Here is a 12,203-nt window from a genome sequence, read left to right on the forward strand (position 1 = left end):
GACATATTTCCATATTATTGATATTTGTGTTAGGGTACTCATTTTGAAACAATATTCCTAATCATATCCCCATTCTCCCATGTGATCAGGCAGTTGTTTTGCTTCTGTGTTTCTATTCCCACAGTTCTTCCTCTGAATTTGGATAGCATTTTTTCTCATAGGTCCCTCATAGTTGTCCTGGGTCATTGCATTGTTATCTTGTGAGGAAGATAAGATTAGTTATTGATTAGGTATTAAGTACATAGCAGGAAGGAGCTGGAGCTGGGAATTCCAGGTTGGAATGAAGAAGCAGGAAGAGGTGACTTGGCTCTGAGAAGGGACTCCATTAGGGGTTAACTCAAACTGTGGTGAGCCCTGGGAGCACTCAGAGTAAAAGGACACCTTACATCCTGATTTTCCCTGGGATCCTGTGTGGTGTGGCATCTAGCAAAGAGGACAAGATCTACAGTGCCAAAGGAAGAAGGAGAAGTTTTGAAATCTGGTGGATAGCGTTTCAAGCACTCCCTCACAACCTGGTACCTAAGACCACCTTGACTCCTGGCATCCAGAGATCATCAGTGGATTGCAGTGAGAATCCCAAAGCCACAAAGCCCTTAGTTGTACTCAAGCCTGGCAGGTTCCAGGTCTGAGGCAGTCACCCAGTGACTCCATTTACAGCTCCTTGGGCCCTGTTAGTTTAGATAACTAAGTGTAATAATAAGTCCTTCCCTTTCCCTGTGGGTTTTTGTCATTTAGGTGTTAAGGGTTTAGAGTAGATATTCCTATCCCTCCTTTTAATTGTTCATTATTAAACCAGTTATGACCTGTTACCTTGCCTGTGGGACTCAAAGCCTCTGGCTCAGGAAGGCAGTTGGTCAATGGTCCCTTTTGACAGTTAGGAGCAGCTTGGCTGTTCAAGTCTTCAATGTCCAGGTCTAGTCTCTCATAAATCCCAGTGTGTGTTCCCACAAACCACTTTGTTTATTTATAATATCCCTGGTGACCCCATTACCTATACTTATATTTTCCACAGTTACTAGTAGAGAAGTCCATTACATTCTATTTTACCACAGTGTATATACATCTCTGTGTATAAGGTTCTCCTGCTTCTGCTGCTTTCACTCTGTATCAATTCCCCACTTCCACTTTAAAACACCTTTTTTAGACCAGAATGGCATTCCTGGTAACTAAAAGTGGAAATGCTGAGTCAAAAAGTATGAATATTTTTGTAATTGCTATTGTATTCCGCCATATTATTTCCTAGAAACATTATACCAGTTCATAGTTCATGGGCAATATGATTTTATAATATTTCTTAACAACTTTGCTAGCATTAACTTGTATAAATTTTTTGCTATCCAATTTAATATGTTTAGTGATAAGTTTTTTAGTTTGCATGCATCTGATTATTAGATAATATGAATAATTTCTTGAGTCATAACTATTATTGTGTTTCTTCAAGAGCTGTCCCTTAGATATCCAGTGATAACTTATTCACTGGAGAATAAATTTAACATATATTTGTGTGATTTCCTATAGATTTTATGTACCAAGTTTTCATTATAAATACTTACGGAAAATTCCTTAATTTTTCTTTCATTTTGATTTAGGGCACAAAGTATGTATCTCTGCGTGTATATATGCTCATATGATCAAAATGCTTTATATATAACAAACTTTATCTTATATTTTCTTTACCTACATATAACGTAAATAATTATATATTATATCTTTTTCTATACAATTGTGATAAATAGATTCATCCATAATCTTCTACTTTTTAGATCAGTCATCCACTTAGATTTTGTATTATAATATATGGTACAAAATTTGGAATTGATCCTAGTTTTTACCCTCTTGCTATAATTTTTTTAACTTTTTTTTTAATTATATGTAGTCAACGCTTCACAATTGTTTTCTGACATTTTGTGATTCCGATTCTCTCCTTTTCTCTCTTCATCCCCCTTCCTTGAGGTGACAAGTTATTATATTATATCATATTATACATTATTTTCTTATATTATAGGATATATCAGCGCTTTCATGCAGTTCGTATTTTCATATTCCCCATGTCTTGACAGAAAACATATATCACACACTCAATAACAATTTCATGAAGGAAATAAAGTGGAAGATGGCATTCTTTGATCTGTAATTGGATTCCAACAGTTCCTTCTTTGAATTTGGATAGTGTTTTTTATCATGAGTCTTTTGAGGTGGATCATGGAACATTTTTTTGCTGATAATAGTTTAGTGCTCAGTTGATCATTGTACAAAATCTCTGTTACTGTTTATACTGTTCTTTTGGTTCAGCTCACTTCAATTTGCATCAATTTATATCAGTCTTTCCAGATTTTTCTAAACTCATCCTATTTGTCATTTCTTATGGCACAATAGTATTCTATTACAACCATATACCACACCTCATCCATCCATTCACCAGTTGATGGAAACCCTCTTCGTTTATAATTCTTTGCTACTATAAAGAAAACTGCTAAAATATTTTTGTTTAAGTAGGTCTTTCCCCCATCTCTGTTCTCCTTCAGTTACATACCAAGTAGTGGTATTGCTAGGCCAAAGGGAATGCATAGTTTTATGGCCCTTTGGGCATGGTTCCAGATTGCTCTTGGGAAAGGTTGAGTTTAATTGATAGTTCCACCAGCAGTGCATTAACGTCCCAATTTTCCCACATCCCTTTCAACATTTATTATTTTTCTTTTGTGTCATATTAGCCAATTTGATAGCTATGAGGTGGTATCTCAAAGTTGTTTTAATTTGCATTTCTCTAATCAATCATGATTTGGAGCATTTTACAAATTGATTTAACTTTTTCAGGAGTTATTTTTTTTACCTTTTTCCATTCTTCCTTTAAATATTTTCCCATTTACATGTAAAAATGTTTAACATGTTATTTTCAAAATTTCGAGCTCCAAATTTTCTCCCTCCCTTTCTTTTTTCCTCTCCTCGAGACAGCAAGCAAAGAAATGTAGAATAAACATGTACAGTCATGTAAAACATATTTTCATATTAATTATGTCATGAAATAAAATGAGACCAAAGAAAATAAGAGAAAAAATAGTTTTAAAAAGTATGTCTTGATCTGCATTCAGACTCCATCAGTTCATAGCATTTCTCATGATAAGTCCTTTTCAATTGTCTTGGACCATTATTTTACTGAGAATAATTAAGTCATTTATAATTGATTGTGGTAAAAGATTGCTATTACTGTGTACAGAAATGATCCATTTTGGAGGGCTCAGTATTATGAATCGATATGGATATGCTCAAAGAGTTACAAAACTGTTACCTTTGATCAAGCAATAATAGTATTAGGTATGTTTCCAAAGGGGCTTAGGAGAAAAGGAAAATAACCTATATGTTATAAAATATTTAAATCACCTCTCTTTGTGATGGCAAAGAACTATAAATTGAAGGAATGCTTATCAGTTGGGGAATAGATAAACGAGTTGTGGCATATGATTGTGAAGGAATACTACTGCACCATAAGAAATGATGAGCAGGTTAAATTTTTAAGAAGGTATTGAAAGAACTATATGAAATTATGAAGAGAGAAGTGAGCAGAACTAATTACATATTTTATATAGCAAATGAAATAGAATAATTTGTGTATGTCCATTTCCAGAGAAGGAACTGATATAATAGAAACAAAAAAGACATTGTTTTATATATACATCTATCTATCTATCTATCTATCTATCTATCTATCTATCTATCTATCTATCTATCTATCTATCTATCAATCTATCTATATTTGTCAAATCATGCCTTTCCTAATGTGGGGAAGAGAGAAAGAAATACCTGGGAACTTTAGTGTACTAAAAATTATAAAACAACAACAATATTGTAAGGATAATAAACTATGAATGACAGTTATTTGTAGTAATATGATGATCCAAGACAATTGAGAAGGACTTGTGAAGAATGCTATATACCTGCAGAAGAAGAACTAATGGGGTCTGAATGTAGATTGAAACATTTTTTAAACTTTATTATTCTTGTTTATTTTTGTGTGTGGCTGTTTTTGTCTTGAGTTTTCCTGTGCAATATGAATAATATGAAAGTGTTTTGCATGACTTCCCATGTATAATCTCTATCAAATTGCCTGCTGTCTTAGAGAAGGGTAAGGAGAAGAAAGGATCAAAAGGATTTTGAACTGAAAATGTTAAAAATGAAGATTAAATATTTTTTGTTTACATGTAACTGAGAAAAAATAAATTTAAAACATTTTTTACATTATGATACATTCATTCCTCCATAATCATTTTAATGATTTAAATTATCCTATGAAGCAGTCCAAAGCAGTCATACTTATATTGCATTGTAACTAATAATTAATTGGGGTAATATTGTCATCTTTATTAAATTAATCAGACCTACCATTAACATGGAATATCCCTCTCATCACTTTTTCTCTTTGAAATTATTTTATTATTGATTTTTACATGCCAGTTTGTCATGATGGATTAAAAACCATGCATTTGATGCATGTTCTAAATAGTTTCTTTTCCCTATTAAATTTCCTGATTCCTCTTGACCATATATACAAATGTTTTTGTGTAGTCTGCTCTGTATGAAATTGTATAACAGAAAGTATTTATGTCATAAATATGTTGTTTATTAGTTTTATATGTAAAATCTAATTGTCTAAGAATTAAAGGAGTCACCTACTAAAAATTCAAAAGTGGCCTTGATTTAAAATTGAAAATGTAGAAAAATAGGGCTGCTTTGCATTTGGAGAGCTCCATAACACTTTTCCTGATCTGAAGCCTTTACCTTATACATAAACCAAAAAACGTATAAAGCAATATTCGTGTTTTTATGCTATGTGGATAGGAGTCACATGAGTTGATAAGGATTCCATTGGCTGTAAACTGCATCAGTGGAGGGTGAAATAGATGAAATAGTTTGTCCTTTTCATTATTTAAGCCTATGTATACATATGCATATTGTTTGCAAAATATTAAATAAAATGTTGCCAAAGAGAATACTTGTATGTAACATACACCCTTCTTTGGTAACATTTAAAAATATTTACATCAGCATCCACCAATTACATTAATGTATTAATATTTTATTTAATTATTTGTTTTTTATATATCCCTTATGTATGCCACTTTGGGGCATTATAACTATATTTTCCAAATAAAAAAATAGAATAACTTAAATTTGAGAAAGAACACACATAGAATTATTTGTTCTTTGAATGTTTCATAGTACTAATTTCTTAATCCACCTGTTTCAGGTGCTTAAAAAATAAAAAGGCCAGATATTTGATTTAAAACAATAACAAGATATATAAATGCTTCAAAGAATCATAGAATTTAAGAACTGGAAAGGATCTCAACATCCATCTGGTTCAACCCCTATATGAAAGGAATTTTCACTAAAATATACCTGACATATTGCAATTCAGCTTCTGTCTGAGGACCTGCAAAAAAAAAAGGGAAACCACCCACTTTTTAAGGATACCTATTTTGTTTCATGGACATGGGTACAGGGAGTACTAAATAAGAAACCTTCTGGAGAATGTTACAGGAAATTGGTGCCTATTCCCTAACAGCATGGATTTTGGGAAGTCCCTGGTCTGGCAGGCACTTCAGACTTAACTGTCATAAGTTCTTCCAAGAGGATGTTGGTCAAATTTAGATTTTTCTGGCCACCATGAGGAATGGCCAGATACTATATTTAAGAGCCAGTCACAATCACAGTTTGGCAGGCATTTCTAGACCCCACGTAACCATTAAACTGAATAAAAGAATTCCTTCAACTGTGTTAGGGAGTCTTTGGTTACTAAGGGACCATGGACCTCTGTTTTTGGCAACTGCTGTCCTTGCCAATAAATAGATTAAGCCCAAACATTTTGTGCCTCATTTTCTCATTATCACAGATTTTTCATGATGCATGTCCAATGTTCATAGTCCTGACCCCATATGTCCAAGGAGAACAATAATCTTTTTATATATAACATACCTTCAAAAACATGATTTGAAATTAATTTCCCTAGCCTTTAGTTAGCAAAATATAATCTTTGCCTTTTTTTCTGAAAATTGAGAGTTCTGCCCTAATTTAATCTTATAATTACCATATCATTTTAAACATTTTTAACATTAGCAACATTTCCCAGTTATTTCACTTTTCAAACTTACAGTTCATCTTGACCAGGTAGCTTGAATTCATAAGAAAAGTTCTATTATGAATATTTTTTTCTGCTTCCAAAAAATTAATTAATTAATTAATTAAGAATATTTTTCCATGGTTACATGTTTCATGTTCTTTCACTCCTGCCTCCAAAACCCTCCCATAGCAAACGAGCAATTGATCAAGACCTATTTCCATATTATTAATATTTTCCTTAGGGTGATCACTTAGAGTCCATATCCCAAGTTGTGTCCCCATCGAACCATGTGATCAAGCAGTTGTTTTTCTTCTGTGTTTCTACTCCCACAGTTCTTTCTCTGGGTGTGGATAGCATTCTTTCTCATAAGTGCCTCAGAATTGTCCTGGATCATTGCATTGCTACTGGTAGAGAAGTCCATTACATTCGATTGTGCCACAGTGTATCCATCACTGTGTATAATGTTCTCCTGGTTCTGCTCCTTTCACTCTGGATCAATTCCTGGAGGTCATTCCAGTTCACATGGAATTCCTCCAGTTCATTATTCCTTTCAGCACAATAGTATTCCTTTAGCAACAGATACCACAATTTGTTCAACCATTCTCCAACTGAAGGGCATCCCTTCATTTTCCAATTTTTTTGCCACAACAAAAAGCACGGCTATAAACATTTTTGTACAAGTCTTTTTCCTTATGATCTTTTTGGGGTATAAACCCAGCAGGTGGTATGGCTGGATCAAAAGGCAGACAGTCTTTTAAAGCCCTTTGGGCATAGTTCCAAATTACCATCCAGAATGATTGGATCAACTCACAACTCCACCAACAATTCATTTATGTCCCAATTTTTCCACATCCCCTCCAACATTTATTACTTTCCTTTGCTATCATTTTAGTCAATCTGCTAGGTGTGAGGAGATACCTCTGAGTTGTTTTGATTTGTATTTCTATAATTATTAGAGATTTAGAACACTTTCTCATGTGCTTATTGATAGTTTTGATTTCTTTATCTGAAAATCGCCTATTCATGTCCCTTGCCCATTATGAATTGGGGAATGGCTTAGGAATATTTTGTTTTTTAATATTGGGCTTTAGCCTACTAAGGTACACGTGATAGCTCTACTAAGACAATAATAACATGGTTTTATTAAATTTAATAACTAATAACTGCTTCTGGGTCCAAGAAAGACTAGAGCACCCTCTGTGTTCTCTCTCCCTCTGCCAACATGGCAGCTTCAGCTAAAAAGAAGAATAAGTAACATAAGCCCCTCACCTTAACAGACTTCCTTGCTGAGGATGGTGGCACCAGTTGGGGAGGAAGCACCTTTGTGCCCACACCAGTCAGCTGGTGCTGCTCAGGAACCCAATAATCACTATAGTCTTCTTCCCAAGTTGCCTCATTCCACTGCTTTTCTAGGAAATCTGCTCTATGATGTTACAGAGAATTCCATCAAGGATTTCTTTAGAGGATTGAGTATCTGTGCAGTGTGTTTGCCACAGGAACACAGCAATCCAGAAAGACTGAAAAGTTTTGGTTATGCTGATGACCCTGAATGAAGAGTTTTTGGCAACAGAAGAATACAAGTGGATGTTGCTGATCAAACACAAGATAAAGATGGAGATGATCATTCCTTTGGCCATGATCAGGATCAAAATTGGGATTCTGAAAAAAAACTGACAAAAACTGGAGGGCTCACTCTGCCACAAACAGCTTTGATGACTACCTTCCTCTAAGAGGTTATGATAGCTTTGGAGACAAGTATCAGGATCCTTATGATTCAGACCAGTACCATGATGGGCTACAATGGGATAAGGACCAATATGGAGGCCAGGATAGCTATGATGACAGGGGCAGCAGAGACTAAACTAAAGGCTTTGATTCTAAGATAGGCACCCATTGAGATGATGATTACAGAGGAGGAGGAGGTCACTATGAAGATAAATATGATAGACGAGATGACTGGTCAAGGAACACGAGAGATGATTACAGCCGGGATGATTTTAGGCGGGAAGGCAGAGGTCCTACCAGAGACCCAAACTGAATCTAAAGCCCAGGTGTACCAGGATAAAGATTCATCAGCTAGCACTTCCCAGTTTAAGCTAGCCGCCTCCATCTTTGGAGGAGCAAAACCGCTGGATACAGCCACTAGGGAACGAGAGATGGAGGAACGACTACAAAAGGAGCAAGAGAAACTTCAGGGGTATCTGGAGGAGCCAGAACTAGAAAGACAGCCACGGGTGAGACACCCAAGTTAGCAAATTGAGGAAATTCAGAATAATCAAGGACGGGAAGTGAATCTTCACAGACCGGGAATACCGCTTTTTCTGGCAGAAACACACGAAGGAGGGAGAGTGAGAAATCCCTAGAAAATGAAACATTCAACAGAGGACTCTCAGTCTCCAACTTCCAAGCCTTCTAAATCAGATCAGCTTCCCTTAAAGGTGATGCCTGCACCCCCACCAAAGGAAAATGGTTGGGTGAAAAGAAGCTCCAGTCCTCCTGCCCGATCTCAGAGCTCAAACCCTTCAGAGCAGCAGTCTCCTATCAGTGGTGGCAGAAAGGCAACTCCATCCCCAGCAGTCTGAGGAAGGACCAGCTAATATTTCAAGGAAAGATGAGATTAAGGTAGATGGGGTGACCCTGCTGAAAGGCCAAAGTGGGAACTATAACTGTGGTCTAATGGATGGAGGAAACAAAACCACTGGAAGGAATCTGAGAGGAAAGATAGCAGAAGAGATCAAGATTCTCCAGACCTGCATCTTAGCCCAAGAAACCTGACGAAAATCAGGCTTCTAACTTCAGTTCTGCAAGCAAGTTCACAGCTCTCTCTGTTGCTGGTGAAGATGAAAATGAGAGTGAAGACTACACCGAATAAACCTCAACATGTTGGGCTTTCTCCCCGCCTCTCAACAACCTGCAACATGTGAGAGCAAATCATCCAGACAAGACAAAAAATTCTTAACTTTTTTTCTTTAAAAGAAAACAAAATGAAAGTATTTTGCATGCTGCTGCACCCTTTAAAGTATTAAACTAACTGGAGAATATCCAACCAGTGTAGCCAGAGACAGATGTACAGCTTATTTTTTTTAATAATTTTTTTTATTTTTAGAAAAAAATTTTCCATGGTTACATGTTTTTACTTTACATTTCAGCCCCTCAAACTCTCTCCCCCCCATGGCTCACTCACATTTTCACTGGTTTTAACATGTGTTATTAATTAAGATTTATTTAGATATTATTAATAGTTGCATTGGTGTTGTCCTTTCCAGGTCTAGATCCCCAATCATGTCCTCATCAACCCAAGTGTTCAAACAGTTGTTTTTCTTCTGTGTTTCCTCTCCTGTAGTTCTCCCCCTGAATGTGGGTATAGTTCTTTTCCATGAATCCCTCAGAATTGTCTTGGGTCATTGCATTGCTGTTAGTACAGATGTCAATTACATTTGATTTTACCACAGTGTATTGGTCTCTGTGTACAATGGAGCACAATAGTATTCCATCACCAACATATACCACAATTTGTTCAGCTATTCCCCAATTGAAGAGTATACCCTCACTTTCCAGTTTTTTGCCACCACAAAGAGAGTGGCTATAAATATTTTTGTACAATTTTATTTATCTATGATCTCTTTGGGGGTATAATCCCAGCAATGGTATGACCGGATCAAAGGGCAGGCATTCTTTTAGAGCTTTTTAGGCATAATTCCAAATTGCCATCCAGAATGGTTGGATCAGTTCACAACTCCACCAGCAATGCATTAATGTCCCAATTTTGCCACATCCCCCCCAACATTCATTACTCTCCCCTGCTATCATTTTAGCCAATCTGCTAGGTGTGAGGTGATACCTCAGCATTGTTTTGCTTTGCATTTCTCTAATTATTAGAGATTTAGAGCACTTTCTCATATGCTTATTGATATTTTTGATTTCTTTATCTGAAAATTGCCTATTCATGTCCTTTGCCCATTTATCAATTGGGGAATGGCTTGATTTTTTATACAATTGATTTAACTCCTTGTATATTTGAGTAATTAGACCCCTGTCAGACTTTTTTGTTATAAAGATTTTTTACCAGTTTGTTGTTTCACTTCTGATTTTGTTTGCATTGTTTTTGTTTGTAAAAAGCTATTTAATTTAGTATAATCAATCATCCCATTCACATTCAGAGTTATAATTATCATTCGTGTATTCCCCAACATTTTGGTATCCTCTCTTAGTTCTACCCCTTCTTCTTAGGCTATTTCCTTTTAAACCAGTAACCCTTGTCCCCTCCCTTGATTTACTATCCTTTCTACCTCCTCCCTTGTTATTCCCCTCTTTTTATTTTCAAGGCCTAATGAATTCCCTCTCCCTTCTCCTCCCCTCCCTTTTTTGACCTCCCCACTCCTTTGCTCCCCTTTGTTTATCCCTTCTGACTTTCTCAGTAGGGTTAGATAGAGTTCTATAGCTCAATGGATATAGCTACTCCTCGCCCTGAGGGTTAATTCCATTGAGAGTAAAGTTTAAATATTACCTCTTAATGCTCTCTTCTTCTCCTTCTTATAATAGTATTCATCCTTTCTCCTTCCCATGCCTTCTTTGTGTGTGTAGATTATCATATTTTTCTCATTCATTCAAGTTTCTCTTGGTGTCCTCTACTATTCACCCCCCTCTTTCCAACCTACCCACTTATCATCTTAGACCATTTAGTCCTCCAACCTCTCCCAATGAATAATTCTTCTAATTACTATAATAGTGGATACTATAATAGTGAATAGAGTTCACTGCAGAGAATTACACATAACATTTCTCCATATAGGAATACAAATAATTAGATCTTATTGAAGCTGTTAAAGAGGCAAATTTAAAAATAAGAGTTTTCTTTCTTTCCCCTCTGTTTCTAATTTACCTTTTCATGTTTCTCTTGCTTTTGTGGCTGGATATCGAACTTTCCATTTAGTCCTAGTCTTTTCTGTGCAAATATTGGAAATCTTCTATTTTGTTGAATGCCCATACTTTCCCCTGGAAGTATATAGTAAGTTTTGATGGTTAGGTGATCCTTGGTTGTATACCCAGTTCTCTTGCCTTTCTGAATATCATATTCCAAGCCTTGTGGTCATGTATTGTGGAGGTTGATCCTGTGTGATCCTGATTGGTGCTCCTTGATATCTGAATTGTCTCTTTCTGGCTTCTTGTAAACTTTTTTCTTTTACTTGGAAGCTCTTGAATTTGGCTATTATATTCCTGGGGGTTGTTTTTTCAGGGTTTAGTGTAGAGGGTGATCTATGGATCCTTTCAATGTCTATATTGCCCTCTTGTAGAACTTCAGGGCAATTTTGCTGAATAATTTCCTTTAGCATGGAGTCCAAATTTCTATTAATTTCTGTTTTTTTTTTTTCAGGAAGACCAATGATTCTCAAATTATCTCTTCTAGACCTGTTTTCTTATCTGTCAATTTCTCAGTGAGATATTTCATGCTTTCTTCTATTTTACCAATCTTTTGACTTTTTGTTCTCGTCTTGAGCAATCATTGGCTTCTATTTGCCCAATTCTTGTCTTTAGAGACTGGTTTTCTGCTATATTCTTTTGATTTTCCTTTTTGATTTGGTCTATCCTGTGTTCCAACTGTTTGATTTTGGTCTCCAATTTGCTTACCAATCCTTTTGATTTGGGGGCATCTCTTTCAAATTGTCCAATTCTAGCCTTTAGAGACTGGTTTTCAGCTATAATCTTTTGGTTTTCCTTTTGTATCTAGTTTGTTTGGTTCTTCAAGGCTTCCAGCTGGTCATTTCTGGTTTTCAATTTGCTTATCAATTAATTTGATTTCTGAGCCTCACTTTCTGATTGAGAAATTCTGCCTTTTAAACTCTTATTTTCTTGGCAGTTTTCTACCATCTTTCTCATAATCTCAGATTTGAACTCTTCAATAGCTTGTGACCATTTTTCATTTTTTTGGGAAGTTTTGGATATGATTACTATTTTGTTCTCCTCTGCTGTTTGCTCTGTTGTCTGGATTTTTTCTGTGTAAAAGTTGTTGAGTGTTAAAGATTTCTTCTTGATCTTTCTCTTCTGGGATTTTTGTCTCTGGCTTGCCATTGTGAGCTGTGTGCTCTCT

General features: G+C 35.7%; 1 pseudogene; it reads left to right on the forward strand.

Annotated features, from left to right (window-relative positions):
• Window positions 1-7,337: 7,337 nt before the first annotated feature.
• LOC123231235 lies at window positions 7,338-8,987 on the forward strand (annotated as a pseudogene).
• Window positions 8,988-12,203: the final 3,216 nt, after the last annotated feature.

Source organism: Gracilinanus agilis, chromosome 1, assembly GCF_016433145.1.
Source record: "Gracilinanus agilis isolate LMUSP501 chromosome 1, AgileGrace, whole genome shotgun sequence".
NCBI classification, from domain to species: domain Eukaryota; kingdom Metazoa; phylum Chordata; class Mammalia; order Didelphimorphia; family Didelphidae; genus Gracilinanus; species Gracilinanus agilis.